Source organism: Alexandromys fortis, unplaced genomic scaffold (assembly GCF_014885135.2).
Source record: "Alexandromys fortis isolate MF-2015 unplaced genomic scaffold, M_Fortis_MF-2015_v1.1 scaffold_130, whole genome shotgun sequence".
Taxonomy (NCBI): Eukaryota; Metazoa; Chordata; class Mammalia; order Rodentia; family Cricetidae; genus Alexandromys; species Alexandromys fortis.
The window spans coordinates 1,248,575-1,273,478 of record NW_026068016.1 but is presented as its reverse complement, the minus strand read 5'-3'; the positions used below and the strand labels follow the sequence as shown (position 1 = coordinate 1,273,478).

Below are 24,904 nucleotides of genomic sequence, written 5' to 3'. Positions count from 1 at the left end.
ATGAAACATGACCCACATGGGAAAACTAAGCAGTGGAACAGAAAACTTGCCAGAGCATACATTCATAGATAGAATAGAAAAACTTCTATTTTTATACTCTAAAATCAGGAAAGAAACACTGTTTTTTGCTTAACTACTTAGGGCATAATAATACATAAGAAAATCCTGGGACCCAAATGTGGGAAGGGATGGAAGACTGGAGAATCCGTTGGAAAGTCAGGTGCTATAGGCATGTAGAAGGCCTTATCTTGGGTCAAGTTATTCATTTTAGCTGGGGAGTGTGTGCACATTGCATAACTCCTTATGCCTTTTTGTAGCTTTGAAATATTTAACTGTGACTCTTATCTCGGTCTCCAGTTCTTTCCTCGGAAGAAGGGGAAAGTCTACCTGGCAGTGCCCCTTTCTCACAGTGGAGTCACGGTGCTGGACAGATACATCTTGTGGAGGAAGGAAAGGGGACTCCTGTGTCTTCAGCTACTTAGTGGACAGGTAACTTTCATGGACCTTTCAGAAGTATGCATGGGTAAGTCTTTTGCTGCATGCAAATCCTCATTCAGGAAGAAGAAAGACCACCTTTTCACATTTCTTTGAAAGAGAAAGGGCTTCCTTGTAGTTCAGCCCAAGAACAAATGTGTGGGTCTCTAAGAAGGCTCAGAAACCTGAGCCTTGTTGGTGCGTAGGAGGGACTTACAAAAATACCGTTAACTCATAACGGGAACTCATTTGTTTGGGAGCTTCTACTGTCAACTCATAGTGGGAACACATCGGTTTGGGAGCTTCTTCCATCCTAAACCTAGTTTATAAGCAAAGCCACATCACAGAGAGAATGTTTATCCTCAAGTGTCACAAGTGATTTCCTCCAAAGCACCAGGAGCTGAGGAAATGGGGTATGGTGCTCGAGATGGCAACCCAACGGAGGCCGAGTGTGTCAGTTCAAGCTTCTCCTCTGATTTAGAACTTCATTTAGAGGGTCCACTCCTTAGTCTTAAGGCGAAGCTTGAATCTTTGACTCTTCTACTTTTCTGATTAATTAAACCAGGGTTCTAGAGTGCATGAAAGAGGTAGAGAGAGAGATAAAGTTTTTGGTGGCTTTTTAGTACCAAGAGTTAAGACAGCGTCTGGTAATGGGCGTAGCCTCTCTGGCCAGTAGTTGAGGTCAAAGAAAACTTAGTTACAACTACTTCTCTCCCACCTCTATCCGCCCAAGATGCCCTTGAACTTTATGATTTCTTTTCTGTCTCGGCGTGAACTCCAGGGGCTGAGTGAACTAAAGTCACTCACGACCCTGACAGTTCCCAAAGCTTCCTTAAGGGCTGATGAAAACCTTTCATCCCTACCACCATCGTCACCAGAGGGTCACATTTGTCATGCATCATTCATTACAAATGAACCAAATGCTGAGCACGTGGGGAGACCATACAGACCGTCTTTCTCCAGGGGTCACCATCAGATTCAAATGGGCTTTCACCCCCAGCATCAGTGGGCATCAGTCTGTGGAGCACATGCCAGAATGAGTTCTTGTGACACATGATCAGGGAGAAGGATATTTAAAAGCTACAGATAAATTACCCATCTCTACCACCGTCACCAGGACTGTGGGTATGTGGGCATGTGGTGGGGGCAAGCCAGTATAATGTTCTCAAAATCAACAACTATCTGCCCATTCTCTGAAGAACTGTAGTCAGACAAGAGACAGAGCATTTGAAATCTTGGCTTTCCCGGAATGCTTGGAGTACCTAGTTTGCAGTCTTCCATTGTCTTAATCTCCAGCCTACCCAATGAAGTAAGGCAGGGAGATCCCAATGGATACCTTAGGACTCATCTTTGAAGGTAACTTTTAAAAAGTGATTGGCATCTGTATGTGACAACTTTGGCCTCAAAAATGCTTTCTGAGAACAGAAACTTACTGTGCTCTCTTCTGGTATTTACACACGGACCTAAAGAGTTTCAAGCAAGCCTGAGCACTGTGACCTTGGTCTCCTTGGGCAAAGTACTGTGTAGGGAGTGGAGTGCTACAGGCTTCCCATACCTGACCCTGGGCTTCTTCCTAACACATGGTTTTACCATTTCAGTCTCAGTGGTTCGTTTGCTCAGAGAAACTTGAAGGTTTGCAAAGAAATCTCAACCTATGTCCTGATACAGGATTCCAGGGTCCTCTAAAAAAATCTGTGAAAGAAAGAAAGAAAGAGCGAGGGGGACGGGAGGAACAAAGCCCATGAAGGAGAGAATTAGGTAATAACTTAAGTATACTACTATGGAGAAGAAATTATCTAGATCAGAAGAAATTAATAATGTAGCATTCATTCGCTTATTATTTACCCATTTATTCAGAAGTATTGTCTGTGCTAAACGCTGTATTAACTATATACTAAATATGAGTAAGGCATGGCCATGCCGTCAAGGCATTAGCAGTCCAGTAAAGCATGTATTTCCAGGGCTTATAAGGGCCATGAACATAGGAGCAGATATCTGTGTAGAAAGACATGGGTGTTCACAGTTTTCTTAGAAATGTCTCCAAGGCTGGCTGAGTGATCATGCACAGTGGACAAGAGCATGTTTGCTTGTGGTAACAATTAGAGATCTAAAGTAGAAACCTATATGGTTTAGAATACAGGGACAGAGAATGTGAGCTAAAACATGGTAAGAAGCAGAATAGAGGAGCCGAAGACACTGGGATGAATTCTTCATCTTGAAACGAAGACACTTTTTCATGTGAGAACGGGAAACCACAGCATCAGTGAATCAAGAGGGATACATGACCACGCTTACAAAGGTCACCCTGGCCAGTTTTACAGCAGAGAGACTTGGGTAGGTCAGCGTTAGAGAGGCTAAATAAAAACCAAGGAGAATGTAAATTAATGGGGCAGCAGTGGCAAAGAAGGAGAGGGCATTCTGAGGAGTGATTAGGAGGCAGAACTGTGTTTTCATTACTGTGGTCTTGGGGATGAGAGACAGGAAAATTTTGTGGATGTCTTAAATTTTGATTGGTGGATAATGGTATAATTGCCTGAGGGAAAATGGTACAAGGACTATCTTTTATTAGGCTAATTATTTAGTTTTTAACATACTAACTATAAATAGATTGGCAGAATCTGCATTGAGTTGCTCAATAGCTAACTGAATAGATGAGGACCTCAGAGACAAGGTATGGGCTGTTTAGAAATCCTACCATGTAAATTGAATTACTGTCTTTGGCACATTAGGACTATACCAAATCAAGAAAACTCAATCATAAACTACTATCAAAAATAGACCCAAAATATAAGGAAAGAAAAGTTGAACAAAAATAAAGGTGCAATTCCATCATCAATAGAAAATTTACAAAATAAAGTTGTCTAAAAATGTGAGTGAAGATTAAGAAATGTAGAAGAAATTATTATATATGTAAAAATTTATCCACAATAAAGGTATAATTATTCTAACTTTCATACCAGAGAGCACAGCTTTAAAATATGTCAAGGAATATGTCCAAAGAACAAAGAGGACACAAACGTGGCCCTCGTCTGCACAGATCTTTGGTACAGCACCCCCAGGAACCAAGAGAGCAGAGAGTGAACCTGCTATGAACTGAAGGTCTGAAATCTCAACTGAATTAACAGACACTGAGTATTGCATTCCAAGATTTGCTCTCAAAAGCACATTGCACATGTATCCAATCTGACCCTTCTGGACCATAAAACAAGTCTTGGCAATATTTTGAAAAGTTGAAATCAATAAAATGCATCTTCTGTTCATAATGAAATATTCTGAATCAGTAACACATTTGAAAACTAAACAAAATACTTCAAATTATCCATAAGTTAAAGAATTTTGGGTAGAAATTAGGAAATATTTTTAACCAAATGTTAAAGGAAGTACAGTATACCAAAGCTTGAGCTGTCTTTCACTAAGTAAGGCTTGTGACCCCTTGTGTCCTATCGTACAGAAACTATAGACTTTGGAAAGTTAACAGTGCTATTATTGCAAGCAACCAGGACAACTAATCAAAAGTTTGTTTTTATAAAAGACACGATTTCTTAGGGACAAATTTTCCCTTACTAAACTCAATCAGAATTTAACAACTATAAACAGTTTTGTGTGTGCTGAAGAAACTGAGTCTATGAACTAAAAATATTCATGGAGAAAACTCCAGACCCAGATGTCATCCCTAGTGAATTCTAGTATTTAAGACAGAAACAGCCTAAGTATCCAAATAGTAGGTCACTTACTGGAGATTACAGCTCTAAGTAGGGAAGACCTGCAAGCCCTCCAGACTTCTCAGTGTCAAGGAATAACTTAACACAGTCAGTAACCAACCGCCTGGAAGTGAAGGGAGTGTGGAATGAGTAGCAGAGTGAGGAAACCAGAAACACCAGCTACAGCTTTGTGGTCGATAATCAGAGAGGTGGCCTCTAACATTACTCTAGCTTTTGGCCTTGCTGATTATGTGTGTGCTTTTATTGTAGTGGTGGTTTGGATTTGAGTGAGAACAGACCCCATAGGCTCATGCATTTGCATGCTTGGTTCCTAGTTGGTGGAACTGTTTGGGAAGGATTAGGAGGTGTAGACCTGTTGGAAGAGATGTGTCACTGGTAGTAGGCTTTGAGATTTCCTTTGAATGTTCCCCACTACATTCTCCACCATGATCATAATGGACTAGCCCTCTGAAACAATAAGCAAGCCCCCCAATTAAATGCTTTCTTCTATATGTTTCCTGGTCATGATGTCTCTTCATAGCAACAGGACAGTAACTAAGACAACTGTCAAAGCATTTCATTATTCTTGGCATTTTCTCCCTCTTAGTGTGTAAGCACCTTGACTGTCATTAACCTGACAATTGACAGGTGAGAAGATGTACACTGGTGACCATGGCAGCTAAGGCAGAAGGGAATAAAGATTTACAAGCTCATTCTGAACACAGATGCTGAGGACATGAAGGGCAGGACACAGATTTGAGCCCCCACACTGGATTTTCTTCTTGTTAAACTTGGGCTCTTCTAAGAGTGCTCCTAGGTTTTCCTCTGCTGAGGACTTCCTGGGGCAGCTGAAGGCCGCAGTCCCACTGGAGCTGTGTGCTAATAGGTGAGACATGCACAGAATGAAGTGTGTTCACAGTAAAGCTGCAGGTGCCATGTGGAGTAATGAGAGGACAGCGGACAGAGGGAGCTCCCCGGCTCTCTGAAGATCACACACCCAGAGGCAGCATATCTGAGTAATTCCTTCTGAGCAAGGCAGAGCTCCTGGTGCTATTCCTGGACGGGAGCCTACGGAATATGTAGGGTTTTGATAGTGACCGAGATTGCACATCAACAGATCACCGAGTGAACAAATGGATTAACATCATACCATAAGTATGAGCCCAAGAATGTGTTTGAAAACAGCTGCTGTGAGAAGGGCTGGAACACGGCCATAGTAACAGACCAACAGATTCTGGCCCCCAGGACACAGTCGGCTGTTTGATGAGCTGAATACAAGTGTTATGTTTTCTGATACTGCTTCAACAAGCTCAAATCCCCCAGGAGCAGAGGAGCCAAAGAATGAGGTTCTAAGTGAGCCCTCAGTAAATCAAAAGGGAGGTTCAACTCCAGGCCAGACAAGCCAATTACCAACTCAGAGACTTGGGTGGCTCCCCACATGCTGCCTATAGTTGCATTATTTTGTTGGCTCAGTTCAAAAAGCAGTACTTCTGGTCACCTGTCATAAGCAGGAGATTTTTATCTCAACAAGAGCAGATTTTCATGTACTTGGAAAATTCCCATCTTGTTACAAAATGCTATGAAATAACAGTAGATAGCATGTTTCTGCCTTCCAAGAGGTTAGTGAGTATTTTGACATACATCTTACTTAATCCTAAAACACCTCCTTGAAGCAAGCTGAAGTAGGAGGGGATTAAATACACAGGGCATAGGGAACACTTAAGGCTTTCACAAAGTGCAAGGGGCAAAAATCAAAGAGCATAGAATGCAGAGCCTCTGGCTGCCAGCCATGGTGACTTTCTGGACCTAGTTATGAGAAACTCAGTTTGCAATATACTATTCTCTAATTAAAAAACACTTGCTGACATTCACAAAAAGCAAGCACAGAAAGAGTTGAGGAGGGGCTGGCCAATGCTCTGATTGTTTAGGTGACATCCATTCCTGGTGTAGGAGGGTCATTTGTCTATGTATTACTTTCATTGGTTAAAAAAGAAACTGCTTTGGCCTTTTGATAGGCCAGCCCTTAGGTAGGTGGAGTAGACAGAACAGAATTCTGGGAGGAAGAAAGCAGAGTCAGACAGATGCCATGAAGCTCCAGCCCAAGATAGACATAGGTTAGATTCTTCCTGGTAAGCCACAACATCATGGTAAACACAGATTAATAGAAATGGGTTAATCAAGATGTGAGAGGCTAGAACTAATGGGCCAGGCAGTGTTTTAAATGAACACAATTTGTGTGTTGTTATTTCGGGTGTAAAGCTAGCCGTGGGGGAGCTGGGCGGCAAGAAGTGGCCTGCTGCTCCTTCTACACATTCCACACTTCCTCTCCCAAATAGTGTGTTCTCCTCTTTGTGTTGATAAGACAGAGATATCACAAACCAGGTGACTTAAAAAAAAAATAAAAAGACCTCACAGGTAGAGGCTGGAAGTTGACGATTGAGGTCTTGACAGATGTTGGATGTGGTAATGTATTCTGCTGCACTGACAGTGCCTTCTTGCTGAATCCTCAATGGTAGAAGGGTCAAACAAGCTTCCCTGGGCCTCTTTGTATCAGGACTTTGTTTCTCTTGAGAAGATTGTTGAGACACTCAATGTTATCGACACACACATGTATATAGTTTTTTCCCTGAGTTTCTCAGCTCCCCTCAATGATCCCACCTCTTCACACCATCACCCTGCCCATTAGGCTTCAATCTATGAATTTGGGGAGGACTCAGATATTCAGACCACAGGAAAAAAAAAAAATCAAACCAAGGTTGTTGGGGGAAACCAACATGAACCACCACTGGTGGATATAAAAAGTTACCCTGCCATAATGACAGTGACTAGTTTGTAAATGTGCATGTGTGACCAAAGAGATTTTCTAGATGCTTCTGAGGAAGTGCGCTTGCACTCTGAGGAGAGAGAAATAGCATGAAGGCAGACACTCCCCTGTGGATTACTACTGGCAACCGTCCCATGACCCAAGAGGAACTGTCTTAGGGTTACACTGACACAATGAGCAGAAGTCTGGAAGATGAAAAGACCCTAAGTCCTTGATGACTGTGGCTGAACTTCGGGATCTGCTAAACCCAAAGCCAGCCCCACTCCTTTCCTCTATTATGTAAGTGATAGGTAAATTTTATTTTCTAAGCTAGATGAAGAAGTATTCTCTATAGCTTTAGCATAAAAATATTTAGAGAAAACTCTCTTTACAAGCTTGCCATAATAGCCTAGACATCTCCAATTGCCAGTCCTCCTTTCCAGCCTTCATCCTCCACACCCACGATAAGGCCCCTTGTTTTTAACAGAAGTTCTTCTCAACCTGCTTCCCTTGGTGATAGCAATGGCCCAAGCCCCCGGATATCTGGGTTTCTGATGGGCTCTATCCTTTCCATAACTTCCTCCAGATAAGCTTGCCTCAGGCTCACGTTGGAGTTCATCTCCTTCCATGGTTGTCTCCAGCTATGTCCCTTGGCCTATGCTTTCAGTTTTCTTCATGGTATTTTGCTCTTGGGAAAAGGGGGTGAGAAGGCCCCACTTGCCTTCTCTGCTGTCACTTTCTAGTCCCACATGGTGATGCTCACATTCTTTCAGCTTTCCAGTCTCCATTGCACACAGACACATTCACTGCCCTATGTTCAAGTGCCCAGACTTGGTGATCTCCTACGCACAATCTGGAAGAAGTCATGGGCATTCAGAATTGAGTCATTAAGAGTCTTCTCATAGGAGTGTTACCGACACTGCTTGCTGAGAGAGGGTGCCTGTGGTAAACAGAAGACTCCGACCCTTTCCACTGCCCCACGAGTTAGGGCTCTGGGAAGTGGAGGGGAGCTAGCAGGTAATGAAGAATTTCATTCTTGGTCATTACATGAAGCTCATTCAGGACTGGGTTTGGATGAAAACCAAGATGACGTCACCTTAGAATGAAAGAACATTGACTAGACTGTCTATTTTGCAAAAAAAGGCATTATTTTTTTTATTTTTGAATGTATAAGTAATTATATTTATTACCGAAGTACCCTGTGATGTTTTGATATATACATAAACTACAAACTAGTTAATGATCAACTTATATTTTGTTGTGAGGGTAGCATAAGTTTACTGTTTTACAATTTAATTTCAAAATACCTTTTTATTACCTGGGTTTACTATGTTGTTTTAAAGATAATGAGAGTACCTCATTTAAAGATAATGAGAGATTGTGGCATGTTTTAGAATCTGGTGCCCTCTTTTCCTTTGTGTGACATCTAAATTTACTCACTAGTGTGCCCTGTTCCTGGGGAGAGTGGTATATTGGTATTAGGGGAAAATAACAAACAAACAAATGAATAAATAAAATGCAATTGACTCAGATTTTAACATCTCTCTACAAGCCCGGCCCCTGGGCACCTCTCTTATAACCTGTATCTCCTATTTTCTGTAAAAGATTGGGTTGGAGCAAATTCTAAAAGCCGTTCTGAGAACCTTCCCGGGACCCAAATAGTAGAGCATGGTCACTGTCAGTCTAGGCACAAACCACAGGTGGGGGTATGACATCATCTGCACACAGTGCAGCCTCTGGCTACTCTAAGACAATCCTACAGGCCCTCGGTCTTGGCCACTGACCTCACAGCCCTCACCCTCGCTCTTCAAGAAATCACATGTGGTTCCTTGACCACTCCCTTTACAGAGGTCAAAGATGACTTGATCATATATTTCCAGTATTCTTTAATTGCTAAGTGTTCACCTCAATTATTTCTTCTCTTTCATTGTGTCAGGTTCAAATTGGGGGTCTCACTGCCTGGGGAGTCTATGTGGAAATTTAAGAAACAGCCCTTTGAATCCTGTGCCCTTGACATTCTCCCGGTGTCTGATCTGGGTATGTTCATGGAAGCAGATCTTCTTTATCCGTGCCATCTAGATTCACCCTGCATTGCACATGGAGTGGCTCAGATGCTTTCTTCAGAATCTTGGCATGGGTTTGTCTACGGAAAAGGAGAGTTTTTTCTGGCTACTCGGTTTCTGTACTTCTTCTTACCTTCCAGCAGAGTCCAAACCAGTTTCTTTCCAGCAGAGCTGCAAGCTTGGAAGTTAAGTAACTCTCGGGCCATGTGTGCTGAGAAATCCCAGGTGAGATCTGCTGAAAGTGCAGATCTCTGGCCTCAGGCACGGTGCCAGAAAGAAGGTTTAATGTCCAAATGTTTTATGCTTCAAAGATAGGTCCTTGTGGTTGTTGGTTTAAACCTGCATACTCCACAGGAAGCAATCTGATATCCCACTGACTGGAACCCATCAGGTAATTCAAAATCGCTTCGATTGAGGCCAATAACTTGGCTGAAGATTTGATCCTCTCTAGAGACTCTCACCCCAATAGGCGAGTCGTTTGAGCTGTTCCTCCAGGCCCACATTCCACGTAGGCCACATGTTAGAGGCAAATCTAGGAATGTAAGAATTAGGATTAGCCCTTGCCTGGTGTTCCCTGACATTCCACAGCTCCTTCCAAACTTCTGAACTGTAAAGACTGAAGCGGTCATGCTGCTTCCAGCCATTTGTTAACTGCAAAGCAAGCGAGCAACTTCTCCAGCAAGGCGGGCTCTTCTCTCATCGTGGTGAAATTTTGTCACAGTGCGGCATTTAGAAACCTTCTGGAGATACTTCAGTTCTTTGTGATGGGGAAGTGGTTTGGTTATGGTCCTCTGTTAAAATGTATTTCATCTAGCAGACATTTATTAATAATCTCTATGAGCAAAGTTTTAGTGAAGATTCCTAAAGTAAGATGCTGTTCCTCTTCTCCAGGGATAACAGCACTCATGAGCTCCCCTCCCCCTCCACAGAGAGAGAGAGAGAGAGAGAGAGAGAGAGAGAGAGAGAGAGAGAGAGAGAGAGAGAATGAGGAACATTTTCATGATAAGAGATGGTGGGCACCAACCTGAGACCACACGATGCTTCACATGAGGACACCTGAAGCCCAGCTAGAGAACGGGAGTAGAGACGCAGGTGGCTGAACAGTGGTTCTGAGGATGGTCTGGCAGAACCCCCACTGCAGATCTTAGAAGTTGGTAGTTCCTCCTCCAGTGAGTAACCCAGCAAGCACGCTAAGGAAAGCGAGTCCACAGGCGATCCACCCAGGCTTCAGACCAGCACCTGCACTTCAGAGGCCCCATCCTTGGGCATGCCTGTGGACTCAGGCTGGAAACCATTCTGTTTTCTTCTGGCTGACATTGTTAGCTGTGTCTCTCCCACGTGGAAGCTACGTAACTCGCAAGCTTTCTTCCCAGATATCCTGAGCGTTAGTGATCTACGCCACTGAGAAGCCCTCCTTGGTGTCTTCGGGGGAGTTTTAGGTAGCCTGCATAATACAGCATTTTAAATCCTACAATCCTAAACATGTTCTTTCCTTTCAATGAAAACCCTTCCATCTGGTTTTATGTGCTACAGTAAGGCGCACACTAAAACTTCATTTTTCTCTAGGTGAATAAAAAGAACCGGCAAGATCAGTGACATGCTTTAAAAGTCAACACCAGAGGCAGTGGGCTTTATGGATAAAAGAATGAGCCTTGGCTGCTGGGAGGATTTTACAATGCTCCAGGCAAGAGGTAACAAGAGCCTGAACTAAAGCAGTAAGACTTAAAAGAAGGGGCAGACTGGGAGGAATTTGGGAGACAGGATCAAAAGGGGTTGGCAAACTGACTGAAGAGAGGAGGCAACAGCTGTAGGAAGAAACGCGTGTTCACAAATAACAAGAGGATTCATGCCTCCCAGCTGATAAATTATGACCAGAGTTATAATGAGGCTGACCATATATTGTTATCATCCAAACTGGGACATCGCTAAATAGCAAATGTCTTCACCATAACAGAATGGTTCCAGGTAATCCTGATGTTGGTTTCCTGGTGAACAGCAGCTTTCATGTCCAGTTGCTAGGTGCCAGTACGAATGAAGCTGGCTTCACATGTAATAAATGTGGAATCTTGGGATTCTCCCAGACATCAAGTCCTTTCTGTTCCATTCCCTATGATTGTCATCTGGAACAGTCCCCAGGACAAGGGACTCACTTTGACTTCCTAAGCCCATTCTATTTTTTTTTTTTTGTGCAACGAATTTGAACATTGATAGTCTCCTATTCTTAACTAAAACTGGCTTCATGTGAGCTCCACACATTGGTACTAGCCACACTGATATATCGTTAATAACATGAAAATAAAATTGCATTATTGAATGCCCGCAAACGGCCAGACTTGTATCCATTCTTGAAGCTCTCCAGCAAGCCTCTTTCTGTTGTCTTTACAGATGGGACAAGAGAAACTGAGAACCAAGACGAGTTACCACAAGTGCTGCTGTCAAAGGGAAGCAACGACCAAGACCATGCTGCCAGCGGTAGAACGAAGTTGGAACTACCGTCTCTTCCCACTTCTAAAGTCCACACGCTTTCTGAAGCATGTTTCTGTGGGTGTCGCGTATGTGCTTGCGGGAGGAATGTAGGCTCGGTCCCCTCACTCTTCCACACGTCAGCCCTTAAGCTATTTGCAATAATTGTCTCCCCTCCTTTCGTGGCCCTGACTCTGACTTCATCCCCCTCACATGTCTGTTGCCATCAGACACAAGCTCTTTCTCCTTTAAATTTCTGGATCATGTTTTTTTGCAAGTTTTAATTCAATAATGTGCCACCCCTTAGAATGGGCTGCGCAGGACCAAACCCAATATTTTCAGTGCACCCCCCCCCCAGTGAGTATCTGTAACTTCCTCTGCCCTTGGTTTCAATACAAGGCCCTAGAAGTTTCATTTGTCATTTTATTACTGTCTCCCCTATACTGACCAGCGGTTTGCTATTGGATTGTCAGTTAACATCTGATGGCTCAGAATAGACAGTGTGGCATCTTGACACAATCCACCATGATCCTAAATGCTTTTGTGTGTGTGTGTGTGTGTGTGTGTGTGTGTGTGTGTGTGTGTGTGTGATGGTGGATGTACCAGACACTTGTTATTTCTCATCCACCGAAACTTCTGGTAATAGTACTTTGTTAATGCTGTTATGTTTTTGTCTAGTCTCTGTACTGCAAACCAGCTGGATTAAACCAGGGAGTTCCAGGAGCAGAGTTCATGGCCTAGCATTATCTGCTCACACTCTCACATCGTGGTGATGTCTGAGCTGCAGAGTAGGCCACTAATGATACCTACCAGTCAGCCACTGTCCTAGGAATGCTAGGTAACAAGCAGTGCCAAAACTTAGCGGCTTACAACAACAGGCACTTACTTGACTCGTACGTTTCTGACGTTGGCTGAAAGTTGACTAGTGAAGGTTCCCTTGGATGATGCCAATTCCAGCCCAGTACTAAGATCACGATCCGATATCTTGCCATGTTTCTTTCTTCTTGCTTTGACAGTCTTTTATGCAAGGCATGTTCTTCCTATGTGACAGCAAAGGTTATAGGAAGAGGGCAAACTCAACTAGAGGTTTATGCTTCTTTTACATAACATTTCCCGGCATCCCATTCATGCATGAGTCATGCGGTTTAGTCAATAGCCAAGACAAGGAGGGTACAATGCCTACTGTGAGCCACAGCAAGACAGTAGATATATAATACTGCTACAAGAGAATATAGCATTACAGCAAAGACATAGCATAATCTACTACAAAAATACAATCCAAGCTAATGGAATTGGCTTCTTGACTTCATTCGAGCTGCCCAACAGGTCAACTCCATTTTCAGTGGACATAATTCTTTGAAGGAGGAACCCTAAATTTTGAGAACACCACTTGGAGCCAGAATTGAGCCATTGCTAAGAAGGAAGAGCCTCTAGAAGGAACAAACTGACAAGAAGCAATTCTTGACCCATGTTATACCTGAAGGTAGAGTTCCTGACTGAATTACTCAGTTATGGGAACAATACACCTCAATTTTGCTTAAACTTATTAAGTTGCTCTTTTAGTCACCTTTAGACAGAGAGGTTCCAAGAACTTCAGTGAATGGTGGAATTGCCTTCAAATCTGAGCTTTAATGCATGACAACGAAGCCAATAGCTACCGTGGTGAATGTGCACGCCACATTCTTCTAGATCGCTCACCACCTTCCACGCCTTTCTGAGTGGAGAGCTAGCATGCAGCCCAGAGCACTAGGTCATCTCATCTGGTCCTCCAAATACCTGTCGCACAATTTTTCATCACTAATATTGTCCTTGGATAATTAATATTTTATCCCACCAGAAGCCTTGCATGACTTCAAACATTTCTCCCTGTAGAAAAAAAAAAGCAAATGAGTTCAGATAACAGTTCAGAAGAAGAAAAGTTAGTATTTTTCTGACAAAAAGAGGAATTTCATCATTGCACTGTATCCTGGCCAGTGACATTGAGGGTTTCTAGCTTAACTTTAAGAAAGAAACAGGAGGTGTTTAGAGGAACCCTTGATTTCAGAACCCTGCAGCTTTCCTGAGGACCGTCACCAGTAGCACTGAGTCTCAATGTCCTGTGTTCCTTGTGAGATTGACGAGGATTTCCCAATAATCACAAGAGACTATGAATGAAATACTCTTGTTACTTTCCTTTTTATGTCATTGTTTCCTAAATGTGACCAGTTGATAGGGAAACCTCTTGGCTTAGCTTTGGGGATGTTATTTTTATCATTTAATTAGATTGGTCTTAGTCTGCTCACAACATCGTATAAAAAGAGGACCGTATCAGCTAGTGGTTTCTTGGAATAAAAAAGTGTGCACCACAGCTTCAAACAAGGTGTCAGTCCTCCCAGTGGACTAGCTAGAAGTGGCTCGCATGTTCAACTGTTAAAATAGTCGCTGGTGAGAAGAATTAGACAGATGAGATTGGCTGGGGCAGCCCTGTCTCGCACCCAACACCGTGTGAAAGACAGGACAGACCTGAACTTGATGTAGAAGCGTGAATGACAGGGTGAGAAGCGAGTGTCTAGTGCAGCCCTCACAAACTCGACTGTGAGCTACATGGCTGAATGTCCAAACCTCCATGATTCTCTAAACTCTGGGGCAAAGAGGGGCCACTGTCTTTTCACCAGAACACAAAACAGTTTCTGAATCTAGCGGGAACTCGATAAACACGTCCTGGATTTCATCATCACATTTTGATCCATCTCAGCCCAAGGCTCCACAAGTGTCTTGATGGTAGGCGACGACATCTCTGCCCTTTCTCTGCGCTGGATGGAAACCTAGCAGAGAGGAATAAACACTCCCTGGTCTGGCTAACGCTCCCGTTGGACTCCTGCGTGTCTTTGATTGTTTAGAATGATTTCATTCTCCTGACCCCTTTACATTATTATCTAAAACCTTTAGAACTAATTAGAGGTGGGAGGATCAAAGATGATATATTTTAAATTTGCTTCCCGCCTCACCCACTTAAAAAATCCTGCATAGCCCATTAAGCTGGAGGCACTTGCTGACAGGAAGGGAACCATCTGGTGAACAAGTTCTGTTAATTACGCTGGAACATACTAACGAGACTAGAGAACAGCCCTTAATGACCTTCCCCTTGGTGGCGGAATCCACTGCAGAGTAGACAGCCGTGGCTCAGAGCCAAAAGCTAATGGTTAGTATTGGCAGTGAGCACTCGTGCTCGCTAGGACTCAATAATCTCCTCTCCAGAGAGAAAGTATTTTAGGCATTCATAGCATAAATCCTACCACCTGCATGTAACTGAGCTCCAAAATAGTTATTTAGGGCATCATTTGGAACCCTCCGTAAATCCTCCTGGGTGTTACCTTTCCCATATCTTTCTTTACTTTTGGACATATCAAATAAGACCAAAGCTTTTGCATTTTGTTTTAACCAATAACAGTATTTAAATGCTATTTGGCAGAGGACTGATGTAATTATTGCATACCCCAGAGGGATAAAGAAACACAAAAATAATTATCCTCATTATGACCTGGATCGGTTAATTATTTATAATAATATTTGTAATTCCACATTCTCCTGAATCCTCCTGACAACACTGTGACAGCCGTGCAAAAAGGCAGAACGAAAGCTCGTGCTTGTGCCTCGGTTAGCCATAGTGTCAGAATAGCCACAGCTTTTGTTTCGCTTGTCTCTCCCAACTGAGTTTGATAAAGGCTTTTAAGTGAAGGCTGGAGAGATGACTCAGCAGTGAAGACCACTTACTGCTCTTGCAGAGAATCTGGGTTCAATTCCAAGTACCCATACTGGGTGGTTGACAATAACCCATAACTCCAGTGCCAGGAGAACAGATGCCCTCTTCTGGCCTCTGTGGGCACCTGCATGCACATACATGATACACATGAACTTATGCAGGAACACATAAAAATATATAAGAAAATCATTAAAAGAATTAAGTGCCTTTCACAGTATGATTAGAAATTAAAATTAAAACTTTTAAATTTAGTATTAAAATGTTTTAAAGAAATTTTAAAAGAAAATAAGGTACAAACCAAGAGCAATGCTCTTGTACAAATATGGATATGATGAAATGATATACCTTTCTTCATGGGGAGAGAAACAAACTTGACTCAGAAGAGACATATACTGGAGTGAACGCTTACCGTAGGCAGGAAGAAGCTTAAAAGCATCTCACCATGTATGTTTCCTAGTACTTAAAGCACTACAAAGTGACTCACTATAGCAAACTTAAAATATGTGTGCAAAAGAAGAGGGAGGTGGGAAGAAGGAAGGAAGGGAGAGAAAGAAAAAGAAAGGAGAAGAAGATGGAAGGGAGGGCAAAAGGAAGGATGGGAAGGAGGGGAGATGGAGGGAGGAAGGAAAGAAGAAAGGAAGGATGGCAGGGAGGGAGGGAAGTGGGAGGAAGGCAAGAACAGAGGGATGGAGGTGGGGGTAAAGGGAGGGAGGAAGAAAGGAAGGAAGGGAGCGAGGATTGACTCTAGGAAATACTATTTCTAAAAAGGTGAGAAATGTTATCTTAACAGCAATCTTACAAGTCCTATGACTGCAAACTGCCACTATTAAGGTCCAGATCTGCAAAGAAATGGACCAGTAGCAGGTTCAAGTTTAATAACCCTGGGTATTAGCCAAGAAATTCTTTCTGTAGAATTTCTTGATGTATATTTAATGTTTTTATATCTATATCAAAATTAAAATTTTTATAAAGGCAGGTATTCCAAGCATTTGCACAGAGGTAACAAAATAAAAATTGTTTGTCTCCTAAATCATCCCATCTGTGTCCATTGGATGATACTCAACCCTTTGTGCAGCCACGTGCATCAAGCAATTGGCTAAAGGTCCTTGCAGACAGGCTGTCTCCTATTTGCACTTGATCTCTTCTCCTCTCTAAGGCAGAAACACCATTATTTTGTCCTACTTAGTTTGTCTGTTGTTTGCATATGGGTCTCCTCCAAACTGAAAAGAAATATTGGGTCACTGTCAATATACCCCAAAAGACCTTGGTGTTCAGCAAATCTCTGTGATTTAGGTGGGGGAGAACTAACCTCAACTTCCTTGAAGCATTTAATTCTCCTCTACTTCCAGATATTGTCCTCACCCCCACCTCTATCTGTGAACTGTCTGTATTGTGAAACGTGCTGAACACTGGGCGCACACCTAACTCGCAGAGTTAGACGCTGTCCATGTGACAGACTTCCTCAGCCCCTTGGTTTCTCAGACACACAGCTGGTGCTGAATTCTTTTTTGCTAGTGTAATATTGTAAGCGTCTTAAAATTAAAGCTGCCATTAAATTTCCATCTTGTTCTTCAAGGAGGCTGCTTTTTAGAAATAGCACATGCACGCAGTTCTATGTGGTGGTGCCAAAGAGATATTTTCTTCTGCATCAAATCTTTCATGTTTGGAAAAAATGGCCCAATTGAGTAGAAAAGTCAGGGAAGAATCCAAGTTGTTGGATCTGGGCAATAGCCGGTTCCCTAGAATTATTGGTGAAAATAAAAATATGACTCTCCTTGGCAGGTATATGCTACAGATGCTGCGTTTAAAACGAAACAGAGACAACATGTGGGATTTATAGAAATTCTCTCCCTGTCCAGATTGCCTGGCTTCTGCAAGTCAAAATGTCACTTCTGAAACACGTCATTTACCAGTTCTTCAGCAAAACAAACAACCCTCAGGAAAGCCCCCTCCCAAGGAGGGGACAATAATAAAGTTGGAATGCTGTGGCAATCGAAAGACTGGACCTTCAAAGATTGCCAGATTCTCACAGGGAAGTCAGGAGGAGGATGAGCAAATGGAACATGAGACAGACAGAAAGCCTGTCGGGCAACAAAAGTGAGATTTGCTCCCCAAAATCTGCTCATCTCAGGAGAGATTCTGGGTGCCGTTGGGGACACAGAGGTTACCAGTGAACAGTCGGACACCTAGTTCACCTGGGAAAGGAAGCGATGCCAGCTCTCATTGTATTTAGCTAGTTTATAGTCTCCCTTCAAGCCCACAGCCACAGTCACCTAGTAAATCCCCACCAGGTAAGATGGAGAGTCAGGCTTTCAATTTGCTGGAAAGGACGTAAAGCACATAAAAGGATGCTCGTTAAGTCTCTGTTATCCCTGAGAAGGAACTCGGGAGCTGGGGTTAGTGCTTGCAGTGGGATAGCCACAGTCTTGGGGCTGATATCAGACTCTCGCACTCCCCAGTCACATGATCCCTACCGAGCAAATGTCTACTTACTCAATCCTCAGGTTTCTCTTCCGCTCAGTGGGAGTGGTACCCTGTCATAGTCAAGAATTATGCAGTCTGTAGGCAAAGTGTGTGTTGCAGAGTGTTCAGCTAAGTAGTGTTGGCTGCTTGGGAATCCTACATTCTAGCATATCTTAAGAAATTATTTGCATTGAAGGCAGTAAAGCACTAAGTTAGGAACATCCTAGATGACATAAATCTAAGAACAGAATAGGCTTGCAATACCAAGAGTAAACAGCCGTAACTCCATAGCTTCTTTGAAAAGATTATGGTACAGTAATAAATTGGATATGGAACAGAATTCTCCATTCTGGGGTTCTCTAGATGTGAGGATAAATTCGGAGGGGTAAATGTGAACCAGATGGTGAGGATAAATTCAAGGGAGTAAATATGAAACTGTTCATTTTTTGAAAAGTAGATTATCACTTTTTTTAAAAAATAATTGGATGGTCTCTAGATTCTTAAGCAAGATGGGAGTGAAAAGCTATGATTCAGTTGTGCACACTCATCTTAAAGGAATGAATAAAGGCTTTTATCGTGGTTTAGCAATTATTGTGCTTGTCTCAGAGGGTAGAGATGCACCTCCCATAGCTACAAACTCACCTTATTGTGGGCAAATTGCTCAACAGCCTTCTTAATCATCATCTCCACACGGAAAACAACATACTAATATTTGCATGCCTCACGGTGTGCTGTAGGTCTTAATTAATGTTTGGAAGATTATGATCCTCAGATGAAAGGAACTATAAAATTAATCATTTTATTTTTCAACATGTGTTAAGGACCAAGAGTTTAAGAGGCCCTTTATATGACAGAGGGCAATAAATACAATCAGATCTGTACATGTGATCAACAACAAGCAGTCCTTGGCATGGTTCCCTGTGAAAATGACACAAAGGGGTTCTTCAGATTCTAACCAGAGAGCGCTTCTTCTTCGACTCCAGAGTCATATGTTAGGCAGCAATAAAGCTGTGATGAAGGGAATTAAAGATTCCCTCATTCACCATAACACTTAACCTTCAGTCTTTAGGGACCTGAAGAACTTACGTCCTTCACGGTCAGCCTAAACAATCCAGCAGCAACAGGAGCATAAGTATGATATACCTCTGTGTCTTCTTTGTCATCTCTGATGCTCACTTTACCTCTGTGTCTTCTTTGTCATCCCTGATGCTCACTTTCATATGTCCCATGTGCCAACAATTCACCTGTTTTCCTCTTCAGAGAAATCCATCATGGAATTTTCCTTTTTAGCACCTAGCAGCCCATGGATGGGACCATGTGGACTGTTCCCCAGGGACTGCTTTCCCACACACTGCATTTGCTGAGGCTGTTCAAAGACTCTGGCAAGGCTTGATGGTGTGTGGAGTACTGTGTAAGTCCTGAAGGAATTAGAGTGCAGACAGAAGGGTTTCCAGTGAACTTAACACCCTCCAGACTTACCGGCTATAACACACATAGAATTACATCTTTGATCAACTTCAAACCACCATTCTGTCATTATCACAGCCATGACTGAGCCATCTTTAGAGCCCAACACTCCATAACATCTTACTGCATGTTGTCCCCTCAGTTCAAAACTTCACCCCTGATGCTTTTCCCCTGAACCATGCTCTAATACTTCAATACCCTTGCTATCTCAGAAAATTAGTTATACCATCTTTGGGGTCCCCATGGTATTGATTAAAACAAATGTATTAGCCTGGGTCCATTCATGAATCTACACACAGATATACACATAGATTGATAAATAATAGCTGTAAAAAATAATCCATGAGCTTACATAAATATTTTAACCTACCATTGACATTTCAATTGTTTATGTAACATGTTACATGTATTTCTATTTCTATGTATATATTTGTCTGTAAATATATCTGTTATATGTTTCTCTAATATATATTTCTCATGCACTTGTAGTTACTGGATAAATATATTAAGCACATTAGATATTATTGAAATATGTTAATGTTTATGTAGATGTGCATTGTCATGGTTGGGATCTGTAATGTCCCCAAAGTCCCATGTGTCAAAGCTTGGTCCTCAGCTATTAGACCAAACTATTGAGAGGTAGTGGAGCCAAGTAGATTCTAATAAAAGGCCATTAGAGAAGCAGCCACCAGAGCCACTTTCTCACCTCATGACCTAGTGTGTTGCCACAATCCAAAACAAATCAGTGGAGTCAGCACCATGGATTGAAACTTCTGGAATATGACAAAATCTTTTATTTTCCTTATAAATCATTCCTCTCAGTATTCTGTCACAGTGATGACTGGTAGATACACATATTCTTAGATGTGTATGCTTTATCTAGTGTGTATTTATGTATTAGTTAATTTCTATTTAAAGTATGCTCCATTAAATATTTAGTTTAAAATAAATATAATTGTTTAATTTCCCATCTGTTTCAGCCAACAGGCTATGAACTTTTCTAAACCAGAATTTCAGAATGATATTGAGACCCGATTAGATACGGTCTCTACCTTTCTTAGACACTAACTCCATGTCAGATGCTGAATTAAGTGATCTGTGTATTTGATCTCATTTAATCGCCACAATCATTCATTAAGATTGATATTATAACTACTCAATTTCATAGATGAGAAAATAAAAATTCAAACAAATGATATAATGTACCATTAGTCTTGGGTGCTTAGGCTACCAGTCAGGTTTGGTCCTGATTCCAAGTGTCTGGCTTCTGATTCCCTGGTGATGCTGGAAGCTACGTGAGGATGCTCGGTCCTAGTAGGTAAGAGCAGTGCTTAGTAGTCAACTAAGCAAGATGTATATCTGCAAGCCATTCTCTTTTTGGTGCAGATCTGTAACATTCTTCTGTCTTTCATAGCCCAGGAACCGAGGTCTGAAGTGAATCCTTAACTAGGAAGGGAAAACATATTCCCTGTTAATGAAGGAAAATTCAGGGTTCATAAACAACAACAACAAAACACAGACATTTTAACATCTTCAGGGTAAAACTAAAATAATTCTAACTCCTTCTGAATCTAGTTTCTGTCACTGAGACTCTTGTAACTCAAACATGACTTTGTGAACAAAATAGAATCGCATGCCTTTCTCCCATCTACAGAATGAAAATCGTGCATCTGGGCAAGACCCTTGAGTGGCTCCTACCTAGGACGTGGTTTAAGAAGCACACACGTAGAGCCTTCTCTCTTCCTGCACAAAAGTGCTAATTGTGTTTCTAAATGAGAACAATATGACCCTCAATTGTTGGGTCATCACTTTTTAGCTACAAGGGATGTAGGGGGTGTGGGGAGAGGCGGGGATGAGGTAGAACGATCGACTTACATCAGCTTCACTGCAATGTAAGCTGTGTGGCCTGGTGCAACTTACTGACTCTGTGAGTAAATCTCCCTCTGTAGGACTCATGGGGAAGAAAGAAAATGAGATTGGCGAGAGAGGGGTGAGAGACATTATGGTAAAAGTGACCATTTCAGTTCAAATATTCATTATACAAAGTAAGACACGGGTCTGATTAACATTGTTGGGGATTATATTTCTTCTGACTTAACCACTGCTGTGTTTGCAGCACATGGGAGTCACCCTACAGATGACAGGAGCCAAAACAAATGGAAGGCCACTCATGTTCTGAAGCACTCTCACAAGTCGCCCTCCGAGGCCATCCCTGCTTCTGAAGGTCTGCAATAATTTTATATGGATGGATACAAACAGTGGAACCAACTTTTCAAATGCCATTGTCCACACATTTACCATTCAATATTTCTGTAAGAACTTGCAGTTGGAATATTGTTTATTTACCGTGCATTGGCACATGATGAGATCCAAACATTTACACACTGGCGAATTTCATATGTACACATAATATTCATAACTGTTTTAGGACTGCATAATACTCCTTCAAGTTGATGTGTCCTATGAAGTCCACAATGTTTCATCTGATTTTAGGTACTTGTACTGGGTGGTTTGTGTGTCAACTTGACACAAGCTAGAGTCATCAGAGGAAGGAGCCTCAGTTGAGGAAATGGATCCCCTTGGGATCCAGCTATAAGGCATTTTCTCATTTAGAGATCAAACAGAGAGGGCCCAGCCTATGGTGGGTGGTGTCATCCCTGTGCTGCTGGCCCTGGGGTCTATAAGGCAGGCTGAACAAGCCATCGGAAGCAAGCCAGTAAGCAGCTCCTTTCATGGCCTCTATCAGCTTCTGACTCCAGGATCCTGCCCTATTTTTGACTTCCTTCAGTGAGGAAGAACAGCTCTGAAGTGTAAGCCTAATAAACTCTTTCCGCCCCAACTAGCATTTTGGTCATGGTGTTTCATCGCAGCAATAGAAACCTGATTAAAACAGTACTAGGATGGGCTTCCTTAAAATGGTCGTTTGAGGGGCATTTTCTGATACTCATGGAAGTAGATTGATTGGAAGCAAAGGGCTCAGTGTTGTGATAGTTATTGGCACAGAAGGTCAATTTTTTTTTCTGATTCCAAAATTCTAGAATTCTAAGAAAATCACGTTTTCTGGTGGCTGTATGGAAGACTAGAAGATAGCAGAAGGTGCCACCAGAGTCCTTGAAGACAGCACGGCAGCCATGCCACATTCTTTTCTTTCATAGACAATTACAACAGAGCGGGAACCTTGTGCTAGCAATTGGCTTAGAGCACTCAGGGGATGAAATATTGTGTTACCCAAACGACTAGAGACTAGTCGAATAAACAGGACGAACTCAGAATTGCACTCTATCCCAGAATCTTGGAGTGGCGCTTCAGAACATGGATTCGTGTTCCATTTCTTGCCTATTTATAAAATATGAAAAAAGTAGATGTCACAATGAATTAATATCCAGACCTGCCAAATTTGGAGACAGGTTCAAATCCTCCTCAGTTAAAGCAAAGATGATTTTTTTTCTGGCTACTTGGAGATCTTTAGTGGCTATTTCTTTAACCCCCAAATTTGACCTTTGACAGGATGATCTCAGCATGTTTTGTCAGGGTGCCCCGAGGGCAACAGGCTTAGATGGGACACGGCAGACACCCCCAGCCAGTGGAGGAAGGGTCAGACCCCTCACCCACCGGCCTCACCACACGCACTCCTAGGGATTCTAGTCTACTGTCGAACATTGCTCTTTCAACAGGCTCTGAACCACACACTACATCACAGGAGAGACTGGGGAAAGAAGCGAAGAGGAGCCCTAGCCCCTCATCTGACTTGGAGAGTCAAAGGCCATCAAAGCAGGCTGCAGAATTCATCAACACGGCCACAGTATTGTCCCTGACCATCCAAGTGAACCTAATAGAGGGACTCCCCTGACAAGTGTCCCCTTAGTGGTGGGCAGCTATTCGCTACTCAAGTCAAGTCTTTGATTTTCTCTCAGAAACTACAGTCAATTACAATCATTCTAATACCTGATGGTCCTCTCCTCCAGGAAGCCTTCTTACAGAGAGGTCGCACAGCCCTTCACTTTGCACCTGTGATGTTCTCCTCCCTACCTCGGCACTTTTCTCCCAGCCTGCAACAGGCTGGAGCAGTCAGCTCTCCTACTGAACTTCGGAGAGTATACTGCCTGCACTGTGTCTCCAGCGGCCATTTTGACAGGGTTTTCTCTGTGGAGCCCTGGCTGTCCTGGAAATCTGTAGACTAGGCTGGCCTCAGACTCAGAGATTCCCCCCACCTCTCTGCCTCTCACGACTGGGATTAAAGGACCACCACCGCCCTGCCTCATTCAGTCCTGATTCCTGCCTTTCTGAGCATCTCAGGAAGCTCCTCACCTGAAGCACCTCTGAAAGATCCGGGGTGCTGCTATAGCAGCACACCTGGGCAGCAGAAGCTCTCCTGCCAGAAGTCAGGATTCTGGGGGTTGGCCGCAGCTTCCCAACAACTGTGTTCCTAGGAGATCCACCTGAGCTTTCCAAATGGTTGGATTCTTCACTTCTTAACTCAGGGACAGATGCCCTGCTTCCGTTTTTTTCGGCTGAATGAAATGATGAGCATTTGTTGAACCTCAACATTTGGGATCCTGGAGCCCCACCTGCCTCAAACATGTTGCTCCCACCACCTCCTGGAGTTGAGGTTTTAAAGGGAGCAGGTTCACTGTCCGCAGAGAAAGGCCAAATCGCAGTCATGCTTGAGCCTGCGGCCAATCTGCTTGTCAGGGGATTGGTATGCAGGGGAGATGGCTGGAGGAAACGCGGCCTCCCTTTCGCGGCAGAGGCCCTCATGCTGGCTGTGTCTTCCTTGCCAGCTGTTCCACCTGAGGAGGAGGCAGGAAGACATTGAACTCAGAGAAGTGCCTCCGCTGCTCTGCATTCCTGAGGTGAAAGAGGACAGAACCCTCTGTCAAAATACACCCAGAAATTTTGAGCACCTGTGGCAAACACTGAAGAAGACTTGGTGCAAAGACAGGGGCCGTGGGCCAGGGCAGCTGGGATGAGAAGAGGGAAGAGAAGCACAAGCAATTTAAACCCCAACAAATGTTTCTGTTTTGTTTTGTTTTGTTTTGTTTCGTCATTACCTCCTCTTTGAGTCTGCAAGGCCCACTGTGAGTGAGCCAAGAGTGTCAGTGTTATCAGAAGTGCACCACCAGCCCCGAGCCTGGATATGTGGTTCCCGAAGAGGGGAACCAGGGTCCTAGGATCTTGGTTTTGAAGCATTTTGTTAAGTGAGACTTTAGGCAACATGCTTAGCCCAACCAAATCTCGAGTTTCTGGTCTGTAAAACGTAAATTTCTCCTGTGGGAAAGCTGACAGAAAGGCATCTTGGTAGTGTGAAGCCTTGGAAAGGCCAGAGCCCTGCTGCAGGGCTGAGTCTGTTGTCAACACCGACTGCTTCCCTACCTGGGTGAGGTCACCTGAAAGCTAGGCGAAGGCTACCTTACTTTCGATTCCAGACTTTTCCACAAGGTGCCAAGAACTTGGAACCTTTTCTATTGCTGGGTAACAATAGCCACAGTCCCGCTGTCCTTAAAAATATTCCTATTAATTAGCTTATGCAGACAATTTGACTGGTTTCTGTGATCAAGGTCTCACAAGGCCCAAATCAAGGAGTCAGCCAGGGTTGGCTCTTGTCTGGAGGTGCTGAGAAGAATTGACGTGTAGCTTATTCCGGTTGTTTCTGGAATTCATTCCCTTAGGGTGTTAAAACCTAGGTTCTGATTTCCTCGCTGGCTGCCAACCAACACTCTCTCCTATC

At 43.1% G+C, this 24,904-nt stretch overlaps 2 long non-coding RNA genes across 2 annotated transcripts; one reads left to right on the top strand and one right to left on the bottom strand.

Moving 5' to 3' along the window:
• The first annotated feature begins 375 nt into the window (after nt 1-375).
• On the top strand, nt 376-12,371 carry LOC126513817 (uncharacterized). The gene is made up of 3 exons (XR_007595442.1): nt 376-489; nt 10,608-10,732; nt 11,427-12,371. It is a non-coding gene; the product is annotated as an uncharacterized lncRNA (long non-coding RNA).
• Nucleotides 12,372-18,574: 6,203 nt separating this feature from the next.
• Nucleotides 18,575-23,737, bottom strand: LOC126513815 (uncharacterized). Its single transcript, XR_007595440.1, has 4 exons — nt 23,485-23,737; nt 20,383-20,622; nt 18,891-19,127; nt 18,575-18,852 (listed from the first exon to the last, which is right to left on the bottom strand). It is a non-coding gene; the product is annotated as an uncharacterized lncRNA (long non-coding RNA).
• Nucleotides 23,738-24,904: the final 1,167 nt, after the last annotated feature.